Raw genomic sequence first — 10,000 nt, 5'->3', positions numbered from 1 at the left:
TAGTTACAAAAGTGACATAAATGTAGATATATACAAACAATGTACTTTTGTCAGTGTTACTAGTATTGTCAAAGGAAGCCTGTAAATATAAACTAATTATTTAGTTACAAAAGTGACATAAATGTAGATATATACAAACAATGTACTTTTGTCAGTGTTACTAGTATTGTCAAAGGAAGCCTGTAAATATAAACTAATTATTTAGTTACAAAAGTGACATAAATGTAGATATATACAAACAATGTACTTTTGTCAGTGTTACTAGTATTGTCAAAGGAAGCCTGTAAATATAAACTAATTATTTAGTTACAAAAGTGACATAAATGTAGATATATACAAACAATGTACTTTTGTCAGTGTTACTAATATTGTCAAAGGAAGCCTGTAAATATAAACTAATTATTTAGTTACAAAAGTGACATAAATGTAGATATATACAACAATGTACTTTTGTCAGTGTTACTAATATTGTCAAAGGAAGCCTGTAAATATAAACTAATTATTTAGTTACAAAAGTGACATAAATGTAGATATATACAAACAATGTACTTTTGTCAGTGTTACTAATATTGTCAAAGGAAGCCTGTAAATATAAACTAATTATTTAGTTACAAAAGTGACATAAATGTAGATATATACAAACAATGTACTTTTGTCAGTGTTACTAATATTGTCAAAGGAAGCCTGTAAATATAAACTAATTATTTAGTTACAAAAGTGACATAAATGTAGATATATACAAACAATGTACTTTTGTCAGTGTTACTAATATTGTCAAAGGAAGCCTGTAAATATAAACTAATTATTTAGTTACAAAAGTGACATAAATGTAGATATATACAAACAATGTACTTTTGTCAGTGTTACTAATATTGTCAAAGGAAGCCTGTAAATATAAACTAATTATTTAGTTACAAAAGTGACATAAATGTAGATATATACAAACAATGTACTTTTGTCAGTGTTACTAATATTGTCAAAGGAAGCCTGTACATATAAACTAATTATTTAGTTACAAAAGTGACATAAATGTAGATATATACAAACAATGTACTTTTGTCAGTGTTACTAATATTGTCAAAGAAAGCCTGTAAATATAAACTAATTATTTAGTTACAAAAGTGACATAAATGTAAATATATACAAACAATGTACTTTTGTCAGTGTTACTAATATTGTCAAAGAAAGCCTGTAAATATAAACTAATTATTTAGTGACAAAAGTGACATAAATGTAGATATATACAAACAATGTACATTTGTCAGTGTTACTAATATTGTCAAAGAAAGCCTGTAAATATAAACTAATTATTTAGTGACAAAAGTGACATAAATGTAGGTATATACAAGCAATGTACATTTGTCAGTGTTACTAATATTGTCAAAGAAAGCCTGTAAATATAAACTAATTATTTAGTGACAAAAGTGACACAAATCATATATTAAACCCATCGTTAGCTTTGGATTGTATTGACTTAAGATGTCTCACTGATGAAAAGCTTGGGCAAATAAATATTTTGTTCTACATTAGATAATTATGCCCTGTCATTTTTATAAAACTTTTGATCAATAAACACGAACCTGGTGGAATTTGTTTTACGATCACTTTTTAAGACCGGAATTTTAATTTATTCAAAATGGCGGCCACGTTTTGTCTCTTTTAGATCAAACACCCTGTTTATAAACGCGCTCTCTCACAGATGGTTGACCTAATTATTGACCCAACAAGGTATTATATGACAATATATACATTTGATTTGTACCTAAAAGTACTTTATTGAACCATCTACATAATCACCATATCACACTTATTATTGATATTTTATAAAAATAATTGAATGATGGGTACGGTCCATAATTCTGAGAAAAATAACGGCTATTTGGAGAGCAGAGGTGTGACGTAATATTTTGAGTCACGTGACGGGCATTCCCCGAATAACTGCAGTGCCAAAACGATTTACGAAGCTCGTGTAACGAGAACGCTTGACCGTCCTCTGCGACGTAGGGTAAATAGAAGAAAAACCCCCAATGAAAATAAGTTATTAAAATATAATAAAAACATGTACTGAATGATAATAAGCTTATACATTAATTTACTTTAGTAACAGAAGCATGTTAAACGTTGACAATCCCGACTAGTTAGGCCTTAGCATCTATAGGTAAATTTATCGTTAGTCGTACGCGAAAAACTCTAAACATCTGGATCACAAACACCGTCATTTTCCACCTTGTCAAATTCATTATTATACAAAATATGCCATAACAGCTGACTTGGGACAGGAATTGTTACATTTTTAAAGAATACTCTGAACTAGACGGTGTTTATATACGATGTGACTATATATACGAAGGCCGTGTCTATAGCCTCCACTAACGAGGGCTGGCTATATTCACAGCAAAAATGTATATAGGCGGTAAATAGGTACATGTATTTGATTGATCCATATTACCGAAGCATCTGAAACAGGAGGAGTACATACTAAGTACTGTACGAACAGTGCATTTTCTGAACAGGGGAGGGGGTGGGGGAGTATATGAATTTAGCTGACCCTTTTGTGTACGTTTTCCATAGATATATGAATAGCGTCATATTGTCCCTACAATACTAACAAAAAATTAATTATAATAAATAAATAATAATAATAATGATAATGATAATGATAGTGATAGTGATAATAATAATGATAGTGATAATGATAATAATAATGATAGTGATAGTGATAATAATAATGATAGTGATAATGATAATAATAATAATGATAGTGATAATGATAATGATAGTGATAGTGACAATGATAGTGATAGTGATAGTGATAGTGATAATGATGATGATGAATAAATAAATAAATAAATAAAAATAACAATTACAAATTTTCAGCGGCTGAGGTAGATTAACTGAAATAAGTGAAAGAGAAACTAACTACAGACAGTACACAAACTAACAACAGGGCTTGAACTTAATAATTTTTCACTGACTGCAATTTTGAGGCTGCTTACGTAAATTTTGTAAAAAAGTTAATTTTACCGTAAATAAATATGACTAAAAGGTTATTTTGCTGTATTTAGTCACATTTCAAATGCTCAAAATTGCAAGGGGCAATAAAACTCAAAATACATTTTTTTATAGGCTACTAGTAAAGCTGAGACCATTCCCGGGTCCCCCTCTAAATTTATGTAATGTTTTTGTAACAACTGCCCCCACCCACCCCACAATTATTATTCCTACTACTACTACTACTACTACTACTACTACTACTACTACTATTATTATTATTATTAGCCTACTACTACCTTTTTGGGGTGGAGGGTCGGTGTCGTAGTTCAATTAAAATATTTTGGATCATACAATAACTAGGTTTGGTATTCCAAATGAATGTAAGTTTCATTTATAATGCATATTTCGAGAAACAAGGCCCACTAAATCCGTGATTGAGCTCCTTTAATATATCAATGTATGTCTTCTGTTGGTCGCACAGGATGAAAAATGACACATATAAAGAGCATAGACGTCATAAAGAGGTCTTTACTACATTTTGTGCTCTAAAATATGATTTTTCCGATATAGGTTATCATGATATTTCACTATTTTGTCAGCATGCAACTTGTATGAACAATGCGAACTAGGTCATGTGTAATATCGAAAGACGAATTTACCTCTTTACTGTTGAAAAATGATGACATAATCCTATAAACCATCTTGTGGATAAAATGTAAATTCAATGATTGGCCATTAACACAACACTACAATATATGAACCAAGAATTAGAATGAGAGTAAGCATGCCTGAAAATTATAAAAATATGTTCTTGAATACCTGTCATCAACCATATAATTCAACATTACATTACTCCCTTTGTTCTTAAAGGACATTCCTGAGTTTGCTGCAATTTTTAAGATGTTATTGACTCACAGAGACGTTTTAACGATTGTAATTACATATCAAATATATATTTCTGCATAAAATATTAGTGGCTGTATATTAAACGTGTTGCAGATCGTTCTAATATTTGTACTAGGTTATATTTCATTTTATTTCTTAAAATATATTTTTTTCATACGTACGAAATTATTTGAAAACAAAATCTAGTTTGGGTTTCTTACAAATATTAAAAAGACCAAAACACATTGAATATATAGACACTGGTATTCTAAACAAGAAAATATATTTAATATGTAAGTTTAATCGTAGAAATATTTTATTAGTCGGAAACATCTCACAATGCGGCAAACTCAGGAATGTCCCTTTAAAGCTGACCCTTTAATTGGCACAGGACGAAAATGTGTGAAGATATTACAAATGTATGCCACCAGAACTGTCTATAAATATACCCACAGAGTTCTGTCTTTTGCAGGTTTAACCAGTCAAGAAGGATACATCGTCCTCGTGGGTGGCAGTCTACCTATATTCAATGCACATGACTGCTTCATGGTAGCAGTATGACCATATCCAAAGTCCTTTTGACTGCTTTCATTTGCATTGGCTGGAATTACCACAAAAAACGTTTTCAATGTCAGCAAGTTACACATGTGTGCAAACTATATGCATTCCCCTGTCAACTTCAGTCTAATAGTTTCCACTACAAATACCAGACTACTTTCAACTAAATGGGAAAATAACTATGATCTATGGCCAATAAGATGATGTTTGTGTGCATATCCCATTCTGAATGTACATCACTTCATGATTTTTAAACATCTTGTACATAAGTTTCATTGTTTAAATAAAAACTGACTATTGGCTCTTTTCATACTGGGTGCCACATGTGTTGAAAGGTATGCTCACTTTTTGCAAACACCTGATATTATCACTGTTTTAACAGTGATTCACTAGAGCATGCCATCACAAATGTATAAAGGGTATGACGTGGCAGAACCGTAGGAATGTGAAATGTGCAATCTTACACATAAACACTGTTTATGTATGTTTACAGATCAGGTCCATCTATAAACGACATTTCTCATACTTGTCTACTTGACTAGGGAAGATAATTTGATTTTAAAAATTGATTTTGGAGGAGGCAAATTGTTCTGATCTGTTGAATTTTTCGAGTAGGCTTCAGATGGATTAATTGCCTTTTACTATATATGTATGAAACTAATAATTTGCTGAATAATTCAGAGTGTAAGGTAGGGTAACTTGGTGATTGGATTCTCCACATTTGTGTTATTTCATGCTATAGATAGTCATTATGTGAAAATGGAGAAACCCATTTCAGGGCAAATAGGTTTCGCCCCCTCATTGATGTGTAATTTCAAATGCATATTTGAGCACTGGCAAAACAGACTATGACACAATGGTGCACATGGATGGCAGTTGGCAAAGAATGGATGCATGCAGAAGATAGGCTAATTGATCAACTTAAGACCATGTTATATGTGGAACTCAATAATCAACAATGTGACATACTACTTTACTTATGTTTGAAACACAAATGAAATAGATTACCGAGATCTTAGATCACTATGACGGAATTGTTATTTCAATGTTAATGTAGGCGGCCATCTTGAAAAAATTAAAGCCATCTTAAGATATCAATTAATGGAGGTCTTTCTAAGTCATTATGTAAGTTATTTCAGACAAAATACAATGAATTTAAAATAACATTTACTAAATATATCTCGTTTCAGCACACATACATATGTTTACTAAACTGTAAAATATGCCATGTGGCGGCCATATTTAATTATGCAAATTAGTAACTTCCCCTGCTTACATCAAATTACCTTTTTGATATGTTGTCTAGGATGGTACTTAGAGTACATTACAACAAAAATAAATTGTTGCAAGAATACCAAATTTTAGATTATTTTCGAATTTTAAGGAACTGTTATTTCAATAGGAATATTGGCGGCCATGTTGAACAATGAAAACCATCTTAAGTTATAAATAAAGATAGGTCTTTCTAAGTCATCAAGTAAATTATTATGGACAAAATACAATCATTTAAAACATCCTTTAATAAATGTATTTTGTACTGGTACACATACTATTGTAACATATGCCAGCGTTTATTATATGTGCAAACCAATTCAATATTTTCTGAAGGGTACAAAAGATGGACAATAATAGATTATCAAAACAGTGTTATAATATGTTATTTCAAATGGACCAGAATGGGAAGAAAAACTGGTGTAAATAATGTATGCCATAAGACGTGCATTAACAATCTTGCGTTGTTCTACACATAAATAGAAAATAGAAATAGAAAAAGGGCGGAGGTTTGGTATTCTGAGAGAAGACAGAATATGTAGGATTTGCGATACTGGTTTTATACTAGATGAATTTCATTTCATCCTTGTGTGCCCTGTTATAAGTGACTTAAGAAGACATTTTTGACCAAACTGTTGTGTTAAAAATCCTCTATTTAAGAATATTGTGCACCTTTTCAGTCTAAAGAATACTTAACCATGAAAAATCTAGCTATATTCATTAAGAACGCAATGGACATACGTAGCGAAAATCTGCAGTATTAGTATTAATATAGGATGTATGAAAAGATAAGTGTATTTGTGTATCTAGTTATACATGTATGTATATATAGTGACATATTAGTATTTCGATATACACAGTATGGACACCATAATGTATGACATGCTTGCATATACAGAGATATTTTTTTTTATCGGATTTCAGCTCTCTTTTTTCTTCTAAAATGTTTTTAATATTAAACTGGAATATATGCCATGTTTGTAACGGAGCAAAAGAAATGGACAAGTACTACACGTACCTGTTTATATACTGTATTGAAACTGGAATGTATACCATGTTTATACATATCATTTAAATTTACATGTATGTCATGTATGCAACTGAATAAAACAGATTACTGTGGGCTGGAGGCCTTAAAGTTGAATAAACACTTTTGTATTTGTAACAAAATGTAGTTACACGCGTGTAACACGTAAACAGTTTTTGTAAATTCGGCCCATAGGTTTTAAACTTGCAATGAGTGTTGGATGTTTCCAAAACCTATAATTATGCTTATTACAGAAGATTTAAGGTAATGGGACGCAAACATTGTTGTGTAAGAATGAACATTGTACGTAACGTCATAACTTCCTGGTTGGTGAAGGGCGGAGTACCGTTTCGTGCATCACTGCTTTCATTTTTATAAATCGTGCGTGGCTATTTTGACTTGAATGAACCCTTTTATCATTATTGCAAGAGATTCTATCTGTGTACTTTAAGTAATGGAGAAGGAGTATTATACTTCAAATTCTTAGTACGACACTCATCCTGGTTTTTAACACTTTTGTAGTTTGTGTGTGTTTGTGTGCGTGTGTGTGTGTGTGTGTGTGTATGCGTGCGTGTGTGTATGTATGTGTGTGCTTGCGAGTATATTTGTGTGTGCGCGCGTGTGTGTTTGCGTGTGTGTATGTGTGTGTTTGTGTATTTGTGTCTGCGCGCGTGTGTGTGTTTGCGTATGTGCGTGTTTGCGTGTGTGTATGTGTGTTTGTGTATGTGTGTCTGCGTGTGTGTGTGTGTTTGCGTGTGTTTACGTGTGTGTGTGTGTGTAGTGTGCGTGTTTACGTGTGTGTGTGTGTGTGTGTGTGTGTGTGTGTGTGTATATATATCGGGTACTCCCCCAAAACAATAACCGTACTGAATATTAATATAATAGAAAATGTATTGCATACCAATTTAAGACACGGGTCTAGTGATTTAAAGGCAGACGTATATCGAGTTGGCCTTAGCACTGATTCCGCGTGCAGTTATGGAATCATTTAAAAAACAATTACATGTATAATGGTTTCTGTGAATGCATTTTATATGTTAGGCAAAACCGCATTCTCTGGAATTTTTGCAAAGATTTCAACCAATAAATTTACAATTAGTTTTACTTTGTTAAAATGTTCTAAGTGAAGAAAGTAAAAAGTAAAGTTTGTTTTATTTAACGACGCCACTAGATCACATTGATTTTTTTATCTTATCATCGGCTATTGGACGTCAAACATATGGTCATTCTGACACTGTTTTTTTTAGAGGAAACCCGATGTCGCCACATACGACAGGCAGCAAGGGATCTTTTATTTGCGCTTCCCACAGACCAGATAGCACAAACCATGGCCTTTTTTGAACCAGTTATGGATCACTGGTCGGTGCAAGTGGTTTACACCTACCTATTGAGCCTCAGTGTTTGGAGTCGGTATCTGAATTAAAAATCCCATGCCTCGACTGGGATCCGAATCCAGTACCTACCAGCCTGTAGACCGATGGCCTAACAACGATGCCACTGAGGCCAGTCTAAGTGAATAAGACAATAAAGAAATATTGTTTCATGGAAATAAATATATAATTATAAATGAAATAAAAGTTTCCCTTCATTAGTAAAAATGTGTAGTAGTATAGCCACTACATACTCAGATTGCGATGCCGTGTTTGTGTTATGTGTTTTTGTAGTAAACCTGCTGTCTGATTATCGAACACATAAAAAAAATCTATTGCTTCTTTATTCTGTTTTCTCTCTTTTTCCTTTATTTCTTTCTCTCTTTCAATAATATTTATTTGTGTTCATATTTAAATTCCATAAATATATTACAGTCGTGACGTGTATGTATTATGGAGATAGTTGTATAACTTGTGCCTAATCCATTTTGTTGGGGGTTTTTGTTTTATTGTTGGGTTGGTTATTTTTTATTATTTTTTTGTTTGTTTTTTTGTGTGTTTTGTTTGTTTGTTGTTGTTTTTTTGGGGAGGGGGGTTCAAAACAATAAAATATGTTCTAATCTATCACTGAATATACCAGTCGTGGTGCATTGGCTCTAATGAGAAATAGCACAATCGGTCCACTGACGGGGATCGATCCTAAACAGACCGCGCATCAGGCGAGCACTTTACCACTGAGCTAAGTCCCGCCCCTTGTATATTAAAACAATATAAGGACTGTAACACCCGAAATATATAGTTATGAAATATATATATATATATATATCTACACAAATCATAAAAGTGATATTCGGTGAAAAGTAATATTTTCATTATAAAAGTCATATTTTCACTGAATTTAAACTACAGCGAAAATATAGAAAAGATATTTATATTTCAGATTGAACAAGTTCAGACTTCAGATATGTCCATTGTAAATAATTAAGATATGATAAATTGATGCCAATGTAGCATTATCATTTTTAGTTTGACGATTACCAATTTGAATTTGTTTTAGCAATTTAAACAACTATACCTATCAGTGACAGGCTATCACAATTAAATATGAAGTGCAATGAAGGTGAAATATTAAACACAGACTGTGAGCGAAACCAAATAGTGGTGTCACAATGTCCTGTCGTCGCCTTTAAGTTTAATTTCAATTCGTTGTGCTTGCTGTTAATTTGGACGATCGCTTTGTCAGGTTCCTTTTCTCGGCGGTATTATTATTTGAATGATGTATATAATAAATATACCATTTCAGTGGGGTTTTTTTAGTACGAGTTTTATGTCAACTCATGGAGTGTAAAAAATAAATTTTTACTCCATTCTGTATAACTGCATTTATTTCTCTCTTTTTTCATGGGCGTTACTCTTCTGACATGAATGATTTCTTTGTTTGCAGATTCCTATGATTGTATACCATATCTCTACTGCACCATGTTCACGATTCACTTAAAGTACTTCAGATGATATGGGGTCTCTTTAAGTACATGTGTCTTCAAAAGTCTTATCGTTTTTTATCGTCACTATTATTTTGTATTTTATCTTGTATTATTCTGATCTTGGTAAGAAAATCAGCGCTCCTGTAACGACTTTGCGACATTCCACCGTATGACGCATTCAGCAGTTGCATGTATTACATGAAATTCGGTTAGCTTTAACAGTAAGGGATTTTTCATAGTATTCTCTCTTCAACAGGCACGACAGTGCGTACCACTTGATACGGAAACACAGTTTCATGTTTCTGATACTTTATATTCTTGTTGTTGTTTCAAATTATGGTTGTTAAGGTATGAGGGTTGACCCCTTCATGATGTGAAAAATTCATATGGATTTAGTAAAAATAATATGG

At 32.2% G+C, this 10,000-nt stretch overlaps 1 protein-coding gene across 1 annotated transcript in view; it reads right to left on the bottom strand.

Annotated features, from left to right (window-relative positions):
* Positions 1–10,000, bottom strand: part of LOC121381738 (snake venom metalloproteinase BaP1-like) — a 37,947-nt gene that overhangs the window by 27,329 nt on the left and 618 nt on the right. The gene's annotated exons all lie outside the window — the stretch shown is intronic.

This window comes from Gigantopelta aegis, chromosome 9 (genome assembly GCF_016097555.1).
Source record: "Gigantopelta aegis isolate Gae_Host chromosome 9, Gae_host_genome, whole genome shotgun sequence".
Taxonomy (NCBI): domain Eukaryota; kingdom Metazoa; phylum Mollusca; class Gastropoda; order Neomphalida; family Peltospiridae; genus Gigantopelta; species Gigantopelta aegis.
Note: the sequence above shows the minus strand (reverse complement) of the source record. Positions and strands in the feature narration are given on the sequence as shown.